The sequence below is a fragment of the Tachyglossus aculeatus genome, chromosome 15 (assembly GCF_015852505.1).
Source record: "Tachyglossus aculeatus isolate mTacAcu1 chromosome 15, mTacAcu1.pri, whole genome shotgun sequence".
NCBI classification, from domain to species: domain Eukaryota; kingdom Metazoa; phylum Chordata; class Mammalia; order Monotremata; family Tachyglossidae; genus Tachyglossus; species Tachyglossus aculeatus.
The window spans coordinates 16955279-16977820 of NC_052080.1; the positions used below are offsets into that span (position 1 = coordinate 16955279).

A 22542-nucleotide genomic window follows, 5' to 3' on the forward strand; every position below is an offset into this window, starting at 1 on the left:
TAATGAATTCCTGTTGACTTTGAAAAGCAGTCTCTCTATGGAGGGAAATTTAGTGTATCAGTGGCAAGTAATTTTCCCCTTGATTTGTGCAGAGCAAAACAGATCAGAGGCTCCTCTTTCTCTTCCCCACAAGAAAGGCTAAACATGTATAGAGTGGTCTTTCTTCCTAACTCAAGTTCTAAAAGTAAAGTACCTGAGTTGATTTGACCCCGCCGGGATTTTGAATCCAGCCTATAAAACAAATGGCCCTGTTTTCATTTTATTCCCTGTCTTGAAAACTGTTTTTCTGTTTCAGGCTTCGAAATTCACCCCAAAGACCCAGGATTGAGAGTAGTCTCAAATATGCCTCCCCACTGACCCAAACCAAGTCAACATCCCGGACTAATGGGATGCAGCTTCCCGCGGTCCAGGTGTTCCCTGGAGACCTTGGGTTAGATCTTGGCCAGTCTCCAGGGATTGGCCCATATCCGATCTCTCATTCATTCATTCATTCATTCATTCACTCACTCACTCACTCATTCATTCATTCGTATTTATTGAGTGCTTCTGTGTGCAAAGCACTGTACTAAGGGCTTGGGAGAAGCAATAGAACACTAAACAGACACATTCCCTGCCCACAATAAGCTTACAGTCTAGCGGGGGAGACAGACATTAATATAAATAAATTACAGGTGCATACACAAGTGTCATGGGGCTGGGAGAGGGTGAAGAATAAAGGGAGTGGGAGATGAGGAAATGAAGGCTTAATTAGAGAAGGCCTCTTGGGAGGAGATTGGGCTTCATTAAGGCTTTGAAAGCGGGGGGAATCTCTCCCAAGGGATAGGGTGGCAGTTTTAGAAAATGACAAGAATCTGTGATAGACCCTGTATTGCTTTTTGAGTGGTTCAGGAAAGGAGATGAGTAAATTCATGTTTTGTTGCCATTGTACATATTTTTGGGGATTTTTGAGGCTGGGGATTGTGGAGTAATGTCACGGTTTAGGGTGGCACAGCACTTACACACATATCCATACTTTATTTCTTTTAATGTTTCTCTGCCCCTCTAGACTGTAAGCTCTTTGTGGTCAGGGAATGTATCTACCAACTCCACTGTATCGTACTCTCCCAAGCACTTAGGGCAGTCCTCTGAACAGAGTAGGCACTCAATACATGCCTTTGGTTGATTGCTATCTGTGAAATTGGAACTGAAGGCTTGAATGGCTCACTCTGGTTTCCAGAGCAGTCGGGAGCTTCAGAACTGCCCTGGGGATCCAAGGTCATTCATTCATTCATTCATTCAGTCAGTCAGTCGTATTTATTGAGCGCTTACTGTGTGTGCAGAACACTGTACTAAGCGCTTGGGAAGTACAAGTTGGCAACATATAGAGATGGTCCCTACCCAACAACGGGCTCACAGTCTAGAAGAGGGAGACAGACAACAAAACAAAGCATGTGGATAGGTGTCAAGTCATCAGAACAAATAGAATAAGGCTAGATGCACAGATGCGTACATATAAACCTAAATAGCTCCAAAGACTGTATGATCTTGATTATTCCTGAGTAGACTTCTTAAAAACTGTGTATATGACTATATTAGTTAAACTGAATTCAAAAAATAAAAATCCATCATCCAAAACTGAATGGTAAAGGGATAGCATCTCTGTGAGTTCAGCAAGCTATTACTTTTTTTTACATCTTAACAGAAAACTGCTTACTAAAATTATGTGGGACTGCTCGCTCCCACACAATTCTTCAAATTCATAAACTATATGGATGAATTCATATAAGAACATATAACTTTAGTGGATAAGTGGAAAATACCATGGTTTATTACCACCACACTTGTATAGACTTAATTAAGGATAAGAAGGATCAAAAAAAGTAATTATGTACATTTCTAGCATTAATCTCTCTTAACCTTAGTTAATGACGGTATCTAAGTTCTGGTTCCAGAGGGAACTTAACAGAAGTAATTCATGTGCTGTGAGAAATCAACTAATTTTCTTAACTACTTTATTGGGTTATTCCATGGTGCTCCAATAGTTATTGTTACTATGGAAGCTGAGAACTTCACCCACATCCCTCATGCAAACAAGAGCACACCAGAGAGCTAGCGCAGTTTCAACACCAAAAACACAACTACATTTGACAATTATGATCTTATATTTTCTTACTATGCACCTCAGGCTCTAAAAGCTGCTCCATCCAGAAAATGGACCCATTCTCCCAAATGTCCGTTCCCCATGACCAGGTGTTTCCTTTTCCAAAAAATTGAAATTTATGAGGAGGAAATCCCACTTCAGGAAACGTCCCCTCTGCCGGGAGATTCAGCCATGCCAAGTTCCAACCTGAACGGACAGTGAATTGGAGAGTTTGTCAGTGTTCTCTCGTTCAGTACTAACCACCCCACACACACATGTGCGCACATGTGCACGTGCACACACACACACATGTACACACACACACACACGCACACACACACACACAGAGGCCTCTCTGCCTTTCCCAGAGAGTGAACTCCATCCAAGCAGTGGAGTCGTTGACAAATAGCAAACCATTCCCCAGAAATGAAATGGTCCTGGATACACTTCCAAAATAGCCCACCCTCCCAAGTTCCAGAGCAAAATGGCTTAATAATAATAATAATAATAATAATGGTATTTGTAAGCACTTACTATGTGCCAAGCACTGTTCTAAGTGCTGGGGTTGATACTAGGTAATCAGGTTGTGCTATGTTGGGCTCACAGTCTTAATTCCCATTTTACAGATGAGGTAACTGAGGTACAGAGAATTAAGTGGCTTGCCCAAAATCACACAGCTGACAAATGGCGGAGCCAGGATTAAAACCCATGACCTCTGACTTCCAGAGTCAGACCACAGGCCTGGGGGTGTTAGAAGGACCTGGGATCTAATCCCAGCTTTGCCACTGATCTGCTGTGTGACCATGGGCAACTCACTTCGCTTCTCTGTGTTTCAGTTACCTCATCTAAAAAATGGGGATTAAGACTGTGAGCCTCATGTGGGGCAGGGAACCATTCCAACTTGATTAGCTTGTATCTACTCCAGGGCTTAGTATAGTGCCAGTCATGCAGCAAGTATTTAACAAATACCATAAAAAAAATCTCACTCCCTAGGTTTCATTCTTGATACCTCCTAGTCACTCTCAAATCTCAAGTTGAGTGTTTTAAAAGCCAATGGTAAGTAATTTCCATTTGATATGGAGGTGGATGGGCAGCCGTTGGTGGCTCTTGAGGAGTGGGGAGACATGGACTGAATATTTTTGTTGAAAAATGACTTGTAAAACGGCACCCTTTAGACTTTTGCTGTAAGTACAGTGTTAAACTCTTTCACCCCAAGAGCAAAGAGCTGATAGCGAACTCACTTCCAGCAGGATTCCTTGAAGGGTTTGTCTTAATAGTTACTAACTTTCTGCAAAGGAAGTTGCTTCCACTGGTATTCAATCAGTGGTGTCAACCGATGGTATTTGTTGAGTGCTTACTATGTTCAGAGCACTGCTCTAAGTGCTTTTTGTCTTGTCTTATGCTGTTGAGTCATCTCCAACCCATAGTGACCCCATGGGCACATCTCTTCCAGAATGCCCCACTTCCATCTGCAGTCATCTGGTAGTGTATCCACAGAGTTGTCTTGGTAAAAATCCGGAAGTGGTTTATCTTTGCATCCTTGTACAGTACATCAGAAATAAGGAACCTGTTCCCTGCCCACAACGAGCTTACAGTCTCGAGGATCTCACCATCAGTACATTGCCGACGGTACTGCCGCTTGATCTGTGGTCCTTTGTGATCTTCACCGTACTCAGAGCATCAGGGCATCATTTCCCGATTGTACATCGTCCAGTCTGGGATCTTTGCGGCTGCAAATCATTTCAGTGTGTAAATTTCCTGCTCTTGAGGTCTGGAGCAACTACAGTTTAATAAATGGTGGTAGGAAAACGAGGTATTCATAATATTTTCAATTCAGAGAGGATGTTGAAAAGTTTGGAGAGATAAAAAAAACTGAACATAGACTTTGATAAATCACAGATGCCCACTGTGCAACAGTAACAGAGTTGAGTTGTACAGAACCTGATTTAAATTTTGGCAAGATCTCAAAATTTCAATTAGGGCTTTCTTTTGATAGTACTTTAGACTTTAAGGGGTATGAGACGGAAAGCAAGATAATTGTAAAGAAAACATTCACTGAAGGATATTTTATTCTCATTTTTTTGGGGGGAGGAGGAAAATTCCCTTCTTATCTGCCTTCTCTTGGGTCTTGTGTTAACCTATAAGGCAGCACTAGACATTTCAGTCTGTCAGTATGTTTTCATTTTACTTGGAGAGAAATCAACTGTAATTACCATTTAGATAGCCTATTGATTTGGAAAATCATTTCATTTAGTAGATACTTGCTGTGTCTGGAGCAGGGTTTTTTCCTAATGTAAAATATTTCTGGGTTTAAAAATTCCCCTTTTTTGCATCTTAGTCTGCTTTTTAGATTTTGAAATTTCTTAATTTCTGGGAAACAACTTTCCTAAGTAGTTTGAATATGGCCACTGGCCTGAATTCAGAGAATCTGTGTTCTCTGTATCGCTGTATTATACTTTCCAAGAACTTAGTACAGACTTAAATTCTAACCCTGGACCCGCAATTTGTCTGCTGTGTGACCTTGGGCAAGTTAGTTCACTTCTGTGTGCTTCACTTACTACCCCCTCATCATTCCTGACCTCCCCAAAGTGAAGGAATGAGGGAGAAAGCATCATTTCAGTGCTTTAGCAGGGCCATGAGGTCTTTCTAAATCCTCTCCAGGATCCAGCATCCCATGGCATTCACATAGGCTTTGCTACCCTGAGAAACAGTCAAACTACCAGCTAATAATGGTAATGCTAGTTGTGGTATTGAAGCCCTTACCATGTGCTAAACTCTGGGGAAGATGATATAATCCAATTAAACACAGTGCCTATGCCACACGGTGCCCCCAGCGTGAGGGGGACAGCCCTTGACTGGGTTCATCCTGCCCACATGCTCCTTGATTTCTGTCATCAGTCAGTCAGTTGATGGTATTTATTGAGTGCTTAACTGCGTTCAGAGCACTGTACTAAGCTCTTGAGAAAGTACGGCCCAACAGAATCAGTAGTCGCGATCCCTGCCGACAAGGAGCCTACAGTCTCCACGGGGAGACAGACATTATAATAGATAAAGGATAGGGGAATAGGGGATTGAGTGTTTCCTTTGCGCAAAGCACTCTACTAAGTGCTTGGGAGAGTACAATATGATTTGATATGCCCGTTCCCTGCCCAAAAGGAGCATCCAGTATAAAGGGAGAGCTTACACTTGATCGTCCGTTTCTGTTCTTTTGCCATATTCATTTGGTAATGGTCAGGGGGCAGAGCTAGCTTTGGGGTGGCAGGAAGAGTTAAACTAGCTAGAGCCATCTTTGGGCAGATACCCTCCTGCCTCCCCAAAGAGTCGGTTCTCTAGTAACAGCTGTGCACCCCAATTTTAACTTCAGAAGCTCTGGCAGTCCCTAGATTTGCCAGTTCTCCAAAAGTGAATTTGGATTTAAGGCTGCTCATACTTTGGGGAAGTCAATTGCACTACCTGTTCTTTGGCCTTCTTGACAAGCAGGTGCTTTCACTTTATGACCCAGGAAAGCAGGTAGCTTTGTTTTTTCTTTTAGTTTAAGATTCCCAGCAAATTTGCAGTAGGAACTTTTGGAAAAAAAAAATCGGTATCATTCCGACCTTTCTGAAAACATTTTTGGGAGTGAAAGCAGTTCTCCCTGGAGTGGACATCACAGAGGCCTCAAAGGGAGCAAAGAATGTTTATCCTTCCCACAGTGTTAAATACTGTAGGATGTCACAGTTTGCTCTCAAATCACACTGGCCCTCCTGACCCTGTTTGCTACTAATTATTGTTATGCTAATGAATTACAAAGAAAGATCATCTGACCATCCTCAAGTGTTTAACCAAAACTTGGGGATACCCCCGATAGGTTTCCTTTTTCATATTTTTGGAAAGAGAAATATTATTTTAGCTCTGTATCCAAGATGTCGGCAGACAGCTGTCGGGCTCTGGATGAATGAAGAATGCGCGGAGAAACCCCTTGGAAAATGAGAAATCCATATCCTCTAAATATGTGGTTTTCCATTACATTTGGCTCTAGTCATGATACAAACAACATCTGAAAAGCACATTCAGGGCCTAATGTGCTCTTCTGAGGAGGCACATGGTAAGCAGTCTGAAATCAGAATCCACAGCCCAGCGCTTAGTACAGTGCCTGGCACATAGCAAGTGCTTAACAAATTACCATTAAAAAACAACAGGAGCTTGATAAGGACTGGTTTTATACGGATTTGCATCTCAAAGGGGAAATCGGAATGGAAAATGGCAAACACACTGCAGGTAGAGGAAGGCATGTCCCAAGAGTTGAGAGAAGGCTATCTTCTGGTTGCCAGCAGTTGAGCTTCAGAGACAAAAGACAGTCTAGGGCTCATCACTCCTTTGTCATATCAGGATGACATCCAGTTTTCAGGTGGGCAAGGCTGATTATCTGCTGTTGACAGAAACTTTATAGGGTACTTGTTCTAACAAGCCATAATTGTGTCATTAGGAGCTTTTAATCAAGTAAAGGAATCCGAATTCATTCAGGGGCCTTCTCCCCGCTGACAGCTCCCGTCAGGCTACCTGAATGAACCGAACCATTTATCCTTTGTTCTTCGAGCTATTAACAAGTGCTCGTGTTGTGCCATGGCTCCGTTAGATGCATCTGAGAAACATGAGCTGTATGAATTCACCAACCCAGAGAGAGTCCGCAAGCAACTGGAAGCCCCGTCTTCTTTGTTGTCCCAACAAAACTACAGTCCTATTTTCGGCCAGCAATGCACAGCTCGGCTCTGAAGTCAATAGATGGTATTTATTGAGAGCTTACTGTGTGCAGAGCACTGTACTAAGCGCTTGGTAGAGTGCAATATAACAGAGTTGGTAGACACCTTCCCTGACATCTGAGGTGAACTGGAGGGGAAGGAAGTACAAGGGAAGAGGATTTCATCTTTCCTTTCCTTCATTCTTCATCTCTTTTGGAGAATTTATTGTTGGTGTGTGGTTTTTCAAATCCCTTAGTTTTGGGTTTTGTTTTTTTTTGCGGGAGGAATCCCACCTATTTAGGCTGGGGTTAAGGAGGAGTGGACCAGGAATAGAGACAGGACTGCCATTACTTTCCTATCATCCCCATGGGAGAATCCACCTATAATCCTGCCTCACCTTTAGCAAGGAAACAGGGGGAGAAAGAGGAGGTATATAATAATTATGGTTTTCTTTCAGAGGGGTAGGTACCCAGCACTTAAAGCCGTGCTTGGCGTCTAGTAAGTGCTTGGCATATAATGAGTGCTTGACAAATGCCATTATTATTATTATTATTATTATTATTGTTACCACTTACCTATTTTGAGGGCTTCTCCCTTCCTCTCAGATGAACAGTGCTTTGCACATAGCGCTTAATAAATGCCATTATTATATCTAAGCCTGTTGTCACTGCACAAGAGCTTCCTGGGGTTTAAATATCCTTAAAAATCCTTAAAAAGTGCTTAACAAATGCCATCATTATTATTATTATTATTATTATTGTTACCACTTACCTATTTTGAGGGCTTCTCCCTTCCTCTCAGATGAAAAGTGCTTTGCACATAGTAAGTGCTTAATAAATGCCATTATTATATCTAAACCTGTTGTCACTGCTCAAGAGCTGCCTGGGGTTTAAATATCCTTAAAAATCCACCCCTCCACCCCGCCGTTGCCTTTTCCTGAATTCAGTCAAGCAGGTATGTATTGAGTGCTGATTGGGTGCAGAGCACTGTATTGAATGCTGAGGTCGATGCAAGGTTATCAGGTTGAAAACAGTCCCTGTCCTATGTAGGGTTCACAGTTTTAATCCCCATTTTACAGATGAGGTAACCGAGGCACAGAGTAGTTAAGCGACTCTCCCAAAGTCACACAGCAGAAACAACAAACAGAAGTAGACCAATAGACCAACAGTACTGCCAACCTGTGACCCCCTCCCTTCCACCTCACCACTATTCCATCCAGTCATTGTCGACCCCTCCCCTACTCCTTAAGGAGTTTTGGGGGGTTGGGGGTCATAAATTATTTCAGTCTTACACTAGATTGTAGACTCCTTGTGAGCAGGGATCATGTTTATCAACTCTATTGTCCTATACCCTCTCAAGCGCTGGGTACAGTGCTCTATAGTCAGAAAACATTCAGGAAATACTATTGTTTGATTGGATTCAGGAAAAGGTAACTGAGTGGAGGTGGCGGTGGGGGACGGCAGATTTTTCAGAGTATTTGAACCCGTCAGTTCTTGAACAGTGACGGCAGGGTCCGACCAGCTGAGAGGAAGGAAGAAGCCCTCAAATTAGGTAAGTGATACCTAGTCCTCTGAGAGAAATGCTCATTGAAGCTGAGCCCCAACAACAGAGACAACCTCAGTGCTTAGTGCGGTGCTTGGTACATAGTAAGAGCTTAACAAAAACCATGAAAAAAAGGAGTCTTGGCGATGATCTTGCTAGTGCAGTCTCTAATGGAGCCATGCCAAGGAATGCTAGCCAAAATACCCACTTGGGTGCAGCCAGTGGTTTGTAATTGTAACAGGCTGAAAACATTCCTCGAATCCATGGACATCATCATGACACTGAGTACTGTTTAACCTGAGGGCCAGCTTATATAGAAGATGCTCTTCATTCGCGGTTCAACTTGATATTGTGAGGAATTGCTGAGCTGAGCTTGCATTGCAGGACCTTTTTCTTGTAGATTCTTTGCCCGGAGGTTCCTCCAAACTTCCCTCAAAGTCCTGCCGATTTTTCAAAAATGGTGTTCGTTAAACACTTGTGTCAAGCAGTGATGATGGCATTTATTAAGCGCTTACTATGTGCCAAGCACTGTTCTAAGTTCTGGGGAGGTTACAAGGGGATCAGGTTGTCCCATGGGGGGCTCACGTCTTCATCCCCATTTTGCAGATGAGGGAACTGAGGCCCAGAGAAGTAAAGTGACTTGCCCAAAGTCACACAGCTGACAATTGGCGGACCCGGGATTTGAACCCATGACCTCGGACTCCAAAGCCCGGGCTCTTTCTACTGAGCCACGCTGCTTCTCTAGGTGCCAGACACTGTACTTAGCAAGATAGTCAGGTTGGACTGAGTCCCTGTCCCATAAGGGGCTCACAGTTTTAATCCCCATTTTTACTGATGAGGAAACAGAGGCACAGAGAAGTGAAGTGATTTACCCAAGGTCACACAGCAGACAAGGGAGAGGGTCAGGATTAGAACCCAGGTCCTCTGAGTCCAAAGCCCAGGCTTTTTCCCACCAGGCCATGTTCTTCTCAGCCAATTGACACCTACCACCACCCTGGTTTAAGCAGTCATCATATCCTGATTTGATGACAACATTAGCCTCCTCACCGGTCTCCGTGCTTTCTAGTCTTTCCCTGCTCCAGTTCATATTTCATATTGGTGCTTGTATCATTTTTTAAAAACGTTCTACTCACAAAACCTTTACTAGTTCTGCATCAAGCAAAAACTCCCAGCTATTGGAATCACTGTAGTCAACTCCCTCTTATTCTCTTTCCCACTACACCCAATTTACACTCTTATCTCAAGCCAAGCTATTCACTGCCTCATTCTTGACTCTCCTGCTTCGCTCACACCCTACATTCTGCTTGGAATTCAGTCCTCCTTCAAATCCCTCCAGTCCACAGCGTTTCCCCTTCTGAAATCACATTTTCACGATTCATTTTTCTTCTATTACCTCAGGTCTCCCTGGCCAATTATGCATTTATGCACCCATAGCATTTTTGTGCATATTGATGTATGTATTCTGTTTGAGAATTTACTTAAGCTACATGTGCATTTTGCCTTTCTCTTTGATTCCCTGTAAATTCATTCATTCATTGTCGTATTTATTGAGTGTTTACTGTGTGCGCAGCACTGTACTAAGCTCTTGGGAAAGTACACTACAGCAATAAATTATTTTGTATCTCTCTCCTACTACACTTGTAAGTTCCTTGTGAGTGGGGCCTAAATCCCCTTCATTTATTATATACCTCTAAGGACCTGGTATAATGCTGTGCACAGAATATGTGTTCAATGTGTCTGTTTATTGTTATACTTTACTCTCCCAAGTCCTTAGTACAGCGCTTTGTGCATAGTAAGTGCTCAGTAAATCTGATCAGATATATAATATTGATTGTTTTTGTTTCCCTCCCACATGTCCTCCTCCTCATCATCAATGCTATTTATTGAGCGCTTACTGTAGCAAACACTTGGGAGAGTCCAGTGCAACAGAATTGGTAGACATGTTCCCTGCCCACGGTGAACTTACAGTCTAGAGGGGGGGAGAAAGATGTTAATAGAAATGAATAATTTATAATATATAACATAGATATGGACATAAGTCTTGTCTATGGCAAACCACCTGCAATGGTCATAGTGCTAAAGGGATGCAGGAAACCAAACAAAGGGTCTTGGGCAAGTCCACCTCCACCCCAGCTGGGAATTCTGTTGGTCCTTATTATTATTATTAGTTATAATAATAACAATGATTATGGTATTTGTTAAATGCTTACTATTTGCCAGGCACTGTACTAAGCGTTGGGGGAGATACAAACAAATTGGGTTGGACACAGTCCCTGTCCCACATGCGGCTCACGCTCTCGATCCCTATTTTACAGCTGAGGTAGCTGAGCCTGGAGAAGTGAAGCAACTTGCCCAAGGTCACACAGCAGAGAAGTGGCCGAGCCAGGATTAGAACGCACAAACATCTGACTCCCAGGGCCCGAGACTGCCAGAAACCAGTACCATCCTGTCCAAAATCTTTCTTCTTGTCTGCTCGATGAGATCACCTAGGGTTCAGCGTCTGGTTCCCCTCAGGCGGAACAGAGCTCAAACCAGGCTTTCCGAAAAAAGATACTTTCCCCCGTGCAGACCTGGCTCCATATATTCAGAGAGAGCATTCCTGCCAAGGTGGGAGGTTTTCCCAGGGGAGTTTGGTCTGGAAAATGGTCTAGAAGATCTTTGAGGAAAATTACACAAAGTAAAGAGTTAAGGTAGATTAAAACTCTTTTTCTGCAGAGGATCTTCTAATAATTGTGGCTTTTGTTAAGTGCTTACTATGTGCCAGACCTGTACTAAGTGCTGGGGTGGATACAAGCAAATCGGGTTGGTCACAGTCCCTGTCCCAAGTGAGGCTCACAGTCTCAGTCCACATTTTGCAGGTGGGGGAACTGAAGCACAGAGAAGCAGCGTGGCTCAGTGGAAAGAGCCCGGGCTTTGGAGTCAGAGGTCGTGGGTTCAAATCCCGCCTCTGCCAACTGTCAGCTATGTGACAGTCACATAGCTGACAGTCACATGTGGGCAAGTCACTTAACTTCTCTAGGCCTCAGTTCCCTCATCTGTAAAATGGGGATGAAGACTGTGAGCCCCCCGTGGGACAAACTGATCACCTTGTAACCCCCCAGCGCTTAGAACAGTGCTTTGCACATAGTAAGCGCTTAATAAATGCTATTATTATTATTATTATTATTATTATTATTATTGAAATGACTTGCCCAAAGTCACACAGCAGTCAAGTGGCGGAGCCAGGTTTGGAACCCAAGTCCTTCTGACTCCCACGCCTGTGCTCTGCCCAATAGGCCACACTGCTTCCTCTGTACTCTGGGATCAGCCTGAAGAATGTGATTTGGAGGGAGCTAAAAGGAGTGACCCAATGCAGTAAAGGCAAAGAAGCTCAGTCAGGATGGAAGGCAGACAAAATCAAGGAGCTGCTGGAATTTGCCTCTTACCTTGTGCAGAGTACTGTACTAAGTGCTTGGGAGAGGGCAGTATGTCAGAGTTGGCAGACACGTTCACTGCCCACAAAGAACTTACAGTCTAGAGGGGGGTGGGCTGTAATTCTTGATTCTCCCCCTCATTCCATTGATCCCCCACGACTAGTGCCTATGGAAAACCCCACAGTGAAAAAGTCAATGTAGGAACCCAAAGGAGGAATCTGTTTACTGACTCCATCCAATCTGACAACCTCGTATCCATCCCAGCTCTTAGTACAGTGCCTGACACATAGTGAGCACTTAACAGATGTTTTAAAAAAAAAGACAAGGAAACAGAATTGAGTTTCACATTTCCGTGCGGTGGCTGCAAAGAGTAAATCCACAAGGATTTTGAAGCTCATGAGAAATATGTACCCACGGCAACTTTTTCAAATGGGAACCTGCTTTGACTTCCTGGGTCCTGTTCCCTTCAAAATCGATTCAGATTTTAAGGTCAAGAAAAATATTGATAAGAAGAACATCAGGCCCAAGTTCTGTCGGCTGACGTAGTTGGTAACTTGTTGGAGAGACCTAGGCAGTGGAAATTTGAACCATTATGCAATGCTTGGGATATGGAAATAAACGGGTTTGCATGCATTCTCTGCCATCCAGCCACCTGTGCTTGGGAGGAAGGGAAACCTGTTATGCCAAATTCAGTGCTGGATGGAGAAGCAGACTGGTCTAGTGAGAAGCAGTGTTGCCTAGTGGATAGAGCCCGGGCCTGAGAGTCAGTAGGACCTAGGTACTAATCATGGCTCTGTCATTCGTCATCTGGAGGGGCCTTGGGCAGGTCACGTCACTTGTCTGGGCCTCAGTTACCTCTTCTGTAAAAATGGGGAATAAGACTAAGAACCCCATGTGGGACAGGGACTGTGTCCAAACTGATTGGCCCCAATGCTTAATACAGGGCCTGGCACATAATAAACACTTAACAAATACCATAAAAAAGGAAATCTCAATGTTTAGTCGCGTTTTGGAGTTCAGAAACAGCCTCTGGTCCATAAAGTCCCTGTTAAGGGTGGGGAACGAGGGGAAGTTCCCACAGCTCAACAAAATATGTCCAAAGCTGCATAACAAAGAGGCTTTAGCTCCCTGAATAATTCTTTTTTCTAGGCAGCTTGGTAGGTCTGGCATAAATATCAAGTTTGAGCAGGATTTTCATTTCTAATCTGTTCTCCTGTCGGAATTCTGGATGAGATGTAGTACTTGCAAATGGTACTTCATTCCCCAAAGCTGCCAAAATGTACAGTTTACGCCCATAACACTGGGCTGGTTACTAAGGACATCATACTTCTGAGATGACCCGGGCAGAGCTAGATGTGAACTCTTCAACTTATACGCCGCGAAGCAACTGGTAAATTGTGTATCTAATTTCTTGAAGTGGAACTGTAACTTTTCAAGGTAAAACATCTGTTTTGAGTAGAATTTCAGAACGAGCCAACGTGGTTCAAAATCTGCTTCCCCCTTTATATTCATTTTTTTTTAAAGGAGACTCTATGGACCTGAGCTATATATAGAGGGGTTGATTAATAATCTCAACTACAAAAGAGATCTGAATCTGCACAAATAAAAGGTGTCCCCTAGCCCCCACCCCATGACAAGAATTTGCTAATATCTTGGACCATTTTGAATTTGAAAGTCCTGGGCTGTTTTAAGTGAAGTTAAACATATTAGTCACTTGTGATAGTGTTTGGAAGGGAATGAAGTCTTCCTTCCTCCCATTTCTTGACTAACATATTTATTCGAGGCATCATTTTTGTCATTTTCTCCTTTCCCCTATCCTTCTCCCTCTGGCCCCTATCCCCATCTCTTCCATCCCCAAGACTGATGCCTTCAACAGCCTGTGGTGAGGTGGTATACCATTACCACAACTAATGTGATAGTGGTAGTAGATGGCTCCTAGTTTCCCCTCCGTGAATTGGAATCTACCAACTCTAATCCCGGCTCCTCCACTTTTCCACTGTATGACCTTGAGCAAGTCACTTAACTTCTCTGGCCTCAGTTACTTCATATGTAAAATGGGGGTGAAGACCATGAGTCCCATGTGGGATATGGACTGTGTCCAAAAAGAGAGGAGAACCAGAGTAAAGCCATTACAGCCAAACTGAGATCTGACAGTGTTACCTATGTTGAGATGGAATTTCCCTAAAACGATCGTAGCAATCCTTCATTCAGTTTTCTCTTTTTGGATCTGCAATTAGTGCTTGAGTCCAGAAAAGGCATTGCCATCTTCAGCATTAAAGCATAATGAAAAACATTTGAAAACCCATGAAGTAGAATATATCGAACTAAAACTTGTGGTAAAGTTTTAACCTGCTTGGACAGATCTGTTGGTGCTTGTTTTCCCATAACTATGGAACTCCCAAGGTGACGACCTTGAGAGGTTTCATTTTGATATCTATATTGCAAGGGACTTAAAATGGTTCGTTTCCATAATTTTCAGTGATCTTATCTACTTACCCTATTGTACTCTCCCAAGTGCTTAGTACAGTGCTCTGCATGGAGTGAGCACTCAGTAAAAATGATTAACAGATTGACTGAATGCTGTGGTGAAGATTATTTGAGTTTCAAGGTGCTTTACAACCCAGAGTTTGACAAAGCATATAGTCACTTTTTTGTAGAACATATGGTGTGGTATTATTAGTATTATATTTATTAAATGTTTACTATGTGTCAAGCAGTGGTCTAACCACTGGGGTAGATACAAGTTCATCAGGACAGACTCAGTCTCTGTCCCACATGGGATTCCCAGTCTAAGTATTCAACAGAAGCAAATTCATTTGAACAGCCAAAAACAAAACATTAGATTATATATAATGCTTTCCCACAGTTACTTGCCGAGAGTTAAGTGCTAGCATTAGTGGACTTATATATTATTATGGATTTCATAATCGTTTTCCATTTGTCAAGCCTTACTCCTAAGGATATAGTGAGTATTTTGCTTGATGAATCTGCTTGGGCTCCTTATAGAAATAAAAAGTAATGATGATGATAGTGGTGGTAATTTCTAATCTTCCTTTATCATTCTTTCAATAATATTGATTGAATGCTGAACTCTAAGTGCTGAGAAAAGTGCAAATTGATCGTTCAGACATGGTTTTTGACTTTTGGTAGTAATGTCTGCCTCCCCCTCTAGGCTGTTAACTTGTTGTGGGCAAGGAATGTGCTTGTTTATAGTTACATTGTTCTCTCCCAAAGCGCTTAGTACAGTGCTCTGCACACAGTAAGCACTCAATATATGTGATTGAGTGAATGAATGAATGACTCACAAGGAACTCACAGTTACATAAGGTCTTTCTTCCTAGATCCCCAAAGCGTATTCATCAGTCCTCACAACAGCCTTACAAGGTACTTGGGTGGAGTGCTTGGTATCTTAATATTATTCCCATGTGTGGGAAGGGAATGTCTGTTATATTTTTGTGTCATACTCTCCCAAGTGCTTAGTACAGAGCTCCGCACACAGTAAGGGCTCGATAAATACGATTGATTGATGGATTGATTGGTATATCTTTAAGAATGTTCCCCCAGGCTCAAAGAGACAGGCAGGAAGTAGGGGAAAATTTTGAGGGCTCATTCACGGATTGGCTGGGGGCGGGGAGACTCCCCTCCATCTGAGTCACCTCTCTTCCTGGGGTTGAAACCTTCCATCTTCTCTGACTCCCACCCTGTCCATGTGGCAAACCTTGGTCTGTGAGAGGAAGAGGACATACGACCAAGTCTTGCAGGTTCTTCCTCCATAACAAGCCCAGAATCTGCCCTCCCTCTCCGTCCAAACTGCCAACAAGTAGGCCCAGACATGTGACTCGGGCAGTGACCATGATTTGTGCAAATGAGAAAATCAGAATGAGCCAACTAAAACTCCAAATCTCAAGAGTAAATCCCAGGGGCTGTGATATCAGGCAAAAGTATTGTGGCCCAGTGGATAGAGCACAGGTTTGGGAGTCAGAAGGACCTGGATTCTAACCTTGCCTCTGCCATTTGTCTGCTGTGTGACCTTCGGCAAGTCACTTCACTGTAGCCTCCTCTGTAAAATGGGGATTAAGACTGTGAGCCCCATGTAGGGCATGGACTGTGCCCAACCTCATTAGCTTGTACAGTGCATGGCCCATAGTAAGTACTTAACATATGCCTTTAAAAAATTAAAATAAAAATTCCCTTCCTTCTTCAAACCTTCCCTCCCACAAAGCAGACAGATTGAAATACAAGGGAAAAAAAATAATGTTGGGTCAGGCCTAGGCTCCAACTCTCAATGGGCTTGGGCCAACAGGGCCAGTTAAGGGTTAGGTTACAATTTCTGCCAACAGGGCTACAAAGCCAGAGGCTTGTCCAGATTTCTCTACTAGCTGGACACTCCCCCTGCAGCCTCTTTCTCCTTCCCAGAGCTAAGTCCAGACTAGAGAGAAGGTCACAGAGGTGTCTCACAAGTCATTGGACCATCTCCATCATCATAATAACTGTGGTATTTGTTGAACATTTACCGTGTGACAAGCACTGTACTAAGTGCTGGGGTCAATACCAGATAACCAGTCTGGGTGGAGTCCCTGTCCCACATGGAGCTCAAGGTCTAAGTAGGAGGGAGAGCAGTCAATCGATCACATTCGTTGAGCGCTTACTGTATGCAGAGCTTAGGAGAGTAGAATATGACAGAGGTGGTAGACATTCCTTATGGGTATTGAATTCTCATTTTTTTAGTTGAGGAAACTGAGGCAGTCCTCAGTTGCAAGCTCATTGTGGGCAGGGAATGGCTAAGTGGAAAGAGCACAGGCTTGGGAGTTAGAGGTCATGGGTTCTAATCCCGGCTCCCCCACATGTCTGCTGTGTGACTTTGGGCAAGTCACTTAACTTCTCTGAGCCTCATTTACTTCATCTTTAAAATGGGGACTAAGACTGTGAGCCCCACATGGGACAATGTGTCACCTTGTATCCCTCCCAGTGCTTACAACAGTGCTTTGCACATGGTAAGCGCTTAAATGCCATGTTTATCATTATTATTATCATTATTATTATTATGCGTTAAATTTTTATATCATACCCTTCCAATTGCTTAGTACAGTGCTCTGCATACAGTTAGTGCTCAATAAATACTATTGATTTTCCTACTGAGGCCCAGAGAAGTTAAGTGACCCAGAGACTAGAATTTGAAGCCAAAATCTCAATCAGAGAGTGAAGCTTTTTCCCGGGCCCTACAACCGTTGGAGAAGTCATCAGGAAAAACTCCACAGGTCATGGAATCTGATTTTTAATATTCTAATCTGGGGTTGGTCAGATTGGGCCAGCCAGCCTGAAGCGTTTCTCCCCCCCAGCCCACCCCATAAGAACTCAAGAATGCAGATTAAGTCTTTGAGGCTGGGGCTGTGAAAGCCATTCTCCAAAACTGGCAGAGGCCCCTCCTGTGAGGGTCCCAGTGAGAACTCCTTCGTGGAACATCAGCCCGATCATCTGTTGTCTTGGAAGGAGCCTGACGTTTCAGAGGAGGGGTGGGCACTGGAGGACGAACCACGGGTGCTCTGAATTCAGTTACGTTGCTAGGCAAACTGTGACCGGCAGACTTCGACTATTCTCGTCTGCCCACACTTCGAAACCCTTAAATTTGAGGTTTTGCATTTCCTCGTTCCAGGGAAACCAAGCCATCAAAATAGTTCATTTTGAAAGCTCTCTATAAGAAGCTTTCTAAATGATGTGGTGTCCGCCAAAACACAAAGTAAAAACCCAGCAGTGATGGATCCTCAAAATAGAGATGTCCTGTTGACAGTGAGTGATTAGCTTGTATCTGCCTCAGTGCTTAGAACAGTGCTAGATGCATAGTACGTGCCTAACAAATACCATAATTGTCATTATTGTCCTTAAATCTTAAGGACACTGCAAGTTGTCGGTGTTAATCTGGAAAAATCGAAGCCCAAGTTCCTTACTACAAAGCCTAACACGGGTCTCATCATTCATTCCTTCAGTCAGTCAGTCATACTTATTGAGTACTTGTACATATCTATTCTATTTATTTTATTTTGTTAGTATGTTTGGTTTTGTCTCCCCGTTTTAGACTGTGAGCCCACTGTTGGGTAGGGACTGTCTCTATATGTTGCCAACTTGTACTTCCCAAGCGCTTAGTACAGTGCTCTGCACACAGTAAGCGCTCAATAAATACGATTGATGATGATGATGATGAGTGCTTACTGTGTGCAGAGCACTGGACTAAGCACTTGGGAGAGTACAATACAACAATCAACATTCACTTTCCCTGCCCACAACAAGCTTACAGTCTAGAGGTGGGGAGACAGACATCAATGCAAATAAATAAAATGACAGATATGTACATAAGTGCTGTGGGGCTGGGAAGGGGGAAGAGCCAAAGGCAGCAAGTCAGGGAGATGCAGAAGGGAGTAGGAGATGAGAAAAAGTGGGGCTTAGTCTGGGAAGGCCTCTTGGAGAAGATGTGCCTTCAATAAAACTTTGAATGGGGGGAGAGAGTTCTAATCCTGGCTCCACCCTTTGTCTATGTGATCTTGGTCAAGTCACTTCACTTCTCTATGCCTCAGTCCCCTCATCTGCAAATGGGGAGTCCCCTGCAGACATACAGGACGTGGAGCCTGACCTTCTGGACCTTTCGCTTTCCAAAAGCTGTGGCCAGTGGAGAAGAGCACCAACACAGAAAAAAAGCCCCTCCATTTCCCCTCTGTCATTTTGATCCCTCACCAGTTGGAGCTAGTCTGCTATTGGCAAGGGCCAAAAATGATGATTTATTTGCTGAAAATAGCAGAGAGGACAGTGGACTTGGCCCAACAGAACAAGTTGTGAGGGTAGAGAATGTAATGGATCATGAGACCTAGCCTCCCCTTACACATTCCTTTCCAGCCACTAGCAAATTCTTTGAGGACAATTCCCAAATCTTCCTCCCCAGCCCTGACCTCTCTACTTCCCTCCAGATTCAAATTTCCTCCTGCCTTCAGGACATCTCTTCTTGGATGGCCAGCTGACAACTCTAACTTAACACGTCCAAAATAGAACCCGTCATTTTTCCACTTGAACTCTCTCCTCCATGAGACTTTTCCAAAACTGTGGAAATCACCACTTATCCTCCTTGCCTCCCAAGACCATGACATTGATAATATAGTCAACTCACCTCTCTGGTTTAATCCACATATTCAGTCTGTCACCAAATCCTGTCGGGTTCTACCTTCACCTCATCTCTAGAATTTGCTCCATCCTCTCCATCCAAACTGCTATCCCACTAATCCAAGCCAACACTAATATACCACCTTTTATTAAATGGTATCTGTTAACCGCTGACTGTGTGCCAGGCACTGCATACTGAGCTAATTAGGCTGGACACAGTCCACGTCCCACGTGGGGCTCACGGTCTTACTCTCCATTTTACAGATGAGATAACTGAGACTCAGAGAACTTAAGTGACTTGCCCAAGGTCACACAGGATTAGAACCCAGGTCTTTTGGCTCCCATGCTCTTTCCACTAGGCTATTCTGTTCCTCATTCCTTGATTAGTTTGTCAGCCTCCTTGCTGACCTCTCTGCCTCCTGCCTGTCCCCATCTCCAGTCCATACTTCATGTTTCAGCTCAGATCATTTTTCTCAAAAAACATTTAGTCCATGCCTCTTCACTTCTCAGAAACCTCCTGGGGTTTCCCATCCACTTCCGCATCAAACAGAAGCTCCTCACCACTGGCTTTAAGGCACTCAATCACCTTGTCCCATGCTACCTTTCCCTGCTGATCTCTCCCTACAACCCAACCCGCACACTTCACTCCTTTAACACCAACCTACTTCCTATCCCTGGAGCTCACGTTTCTCACCCAGTAAGAGTTCAGTAAGTACCACTGATTCAGATGAAATATTCGAATCAGGCAGAAAACAGGGGAAAAAAGGACCCATTTGTGACTTCCCCTAAGGTTAGCCTACCAGATGGCTTTTTCACCAAGAGTTCAGGTTTTCTTTTATGTTCTCTTTTCCATGGGAACCACAGTCTTTTGAGCCAAGTTGGTGCCCTTTGCCACGATAGAAGTAGATCTCTCAAGGGCATTGTCAGTATTGGTTTGTATTTGCTATGGGCAAGTAAGATGTAATGTTTGCTAAAGATCGAATCCATCGGCCAGATGGCCCAATGCTTATAAATGTATTGTCCGTCAGTCAGGCAGTCGTATTTATTGAGTACTTTCTGTGTGCAGGGCACTGCACTAAGCACTTCGGAGAGTACCGCACAGTATAACAGACACATTCCCTGCCCACAGTGAACTTACAGTCTAGAAGAGGGCACACTGCTGTAGTTCTTCACCTATGGCTACTCTGTAACAGATACAGATCTGGAGCAATCCATGTTCTCGGCTTTCTCCTCTAAGGAAGAGAACTCAAACACTTACATCTCTGTGCTTGGCTAAATGTGTACTCACCTCAGCACTGTCTAAAGAGGGAGGAATAATAATTGTGGTATTCATTAAGTGCTTACTATATCCCAGAAGCTGTACTGACTGTGGGGGAAATACAAGATAATAACTCTCAGGAAGAGACCTCAAGCACATCTCTGTGCTTGGGTGAACGTTGAATCACCCAGCACTATCTGCAGAGGGATGATTAGTAATAGTGGTATTTGTTAAGTGCTTACTATGTGCTAAACACTGTATTAAGTGCTGGGGTAGATAAAAGGTAATCATGTCCCACATGGGGCACAATCAATCAATCATATTTAGTGAGCATTTACTGTGTACAGAGCAGTGCAGTAAGTGCTCGAGAGAGTCTAATACAGCAGCAGCATGGCTTAGTGGAAAGAGCACAGGCTTTAGAGTCAGAGGTCATGGGTTCAAATCGCGGCTCTGCCAATTGTCAGTTGTGTGACTTTGGGCAAATCACTTCACTTCTCTGTGCCTCAGTTACCTCATCTGTAAAATGGGGATGAAGACTGTGAGTTGGGGGGTGGGACAACCTGATCACCTTGTAACCTCCCCAGCTCTTAGAACAGTGCTTTGCACATAGTAAGCGCTTAATAAATGCCATTATTAATACAGCAGAGCTGGGAGATACAGAACAGTTGGCTTTGAGTGTCATGACACCGAGCTGAAGACACTTGGCTGTCTTTTTACCTGGGCAAATTCATTCCCAAAGAGTCATTCATCCGCCCTGGATAATGGGATCAAGCAAGTCTTGTGCTGACATTGTCCAGGACTCACGGTTGCCTTGATGCATATGCATTCTGTTATTTTGAACTGTTTGACTGTTCTGTAAACATCTGAACAGCAACACTCACAACAGAACTCAAACAGCAGAGCAAAGGCCGTGCTGACAGCCGAGACAGTCCGAGGATTTCCATGTTCTTATCCCCTCTGCGATACATCCTCCCTTTCCCTTTTCATTTTCCCTTTCGGGAGACATCCTATTTATTTTCTCTGTCCCCTCAAACTCAGCGGAAAACCGCACCCTTCCTTCATTTGGTCCAAGACAGGAGGGGATGAAAGAGTGTGTTTCACTAAGTGAGTTAATAATCTCACTGCCAAGGGAGTGAGTGAGTGTGTGAGAATGGAGTCTTGTGTGGGTGTCAGAGGAAAGAGAACTCCTGGATTGATTTCTGTGGAAGATCCAGGCGTGGGAAGTTTGGGGAAAAGACGGAGGATTCGCAGTCAGAGAATCGGGCTTTCAGGCGTATTAAGTCTCAGCCTTTCCTTTCGGATATGCAGTTATTAGTCACACTGAAGCTTCTCTGCCCGAGTAAGCTCTGAGCAGTATGCCAAAACAGAAGTAACTGTTCTTTGTTCCAAGTGCATGTGTCCTCCCCAGTTGTCCCTAAATGAGGGTGCCCTTACACACCATTTTGGCCAGGATGTTCTTGCAAAAAATACTTTTCAGGTGCCAAGAACTTTTCCGAGCACCGGAGTAGATACAAGATAATTAGGTCAGACCCAATCCCTGCCCCACATAGAGTTAGCTGGCCCTTGCTCATGATTCCTAAATGTCACAACCTGAAATATGTTTTCTTGTTTTGTTTGTTTTTAATGGTGCTTGTTAAGCCTTTACTATGTACCAGGCAAACACAAGCTAACCAGGTTGGACACGGTCCACATCCCACAAGAGGCTCGCAGTCTTAAATCCCCATTTTACAAATTAGGGAACAAAGGCACAGAGAAGTTAAGTGACTAACCCAAGGCCACACAACAGGTTTGTGGTGAAGCCAGAATTAGAACCTAGTACCTTCTGAGTCCCAGGTCTGTGCTCTCTCAACTATGGTACTTTCCAAGCACTTAGTACAGTGCTCTGCACACAGTAAGCACTAAATAAATATGACTGAATGAACTAGGCCATGCTGCGAGGTAACCCACTGCTGCAGTGGGTTCACTCACTTTCCTTTTTGATGAAAAGAACCCCACTGGTTTGAGGAACAATCTCGAAGGATGCCAAGAGCAGGAATTTTTGTTTGAGTCCCAAATGAGTGCTGACCCCTACTATAGCTATTTATGGGTTCTTCATCACACTTGTCATTCAACTTGAAGAGCTCATGTATAGAGCCTTCCCATGGGCATCGTTATCAGTGTCCCCCATGATGAGGTACGTTTGGGAAACAACCATATTTACTCATATATTTCCTTGGCCATGCCAGCCCCCTGACTTCTGACCAGCCTCCGCTCAGCTTTTCCCTGCAACTTAAAGTCCAGCAAGACTGTCGGTGTGCCCACACTGGAACACATTGACTGTGCCCCCAGCCAAACCCCTCGCCCCAC

General features: G+C 43.8%; 1 protein-coding gene across 2 annotated transcripts in view; it reads left to right on the plus strand.

Moving 5' to 3' along the window:
• The window catches only part of B3GNTL1 (UDP-GlcNAc:betaGal beta-1,3-N-acetylglucosaminyltransferase like 1), a 256114-nt gene that overhangs the window by 114772 nt on the left and 118800 nt on the right, over nt 1-22542 (plus strand). The window lies entirely within an intron of this gene.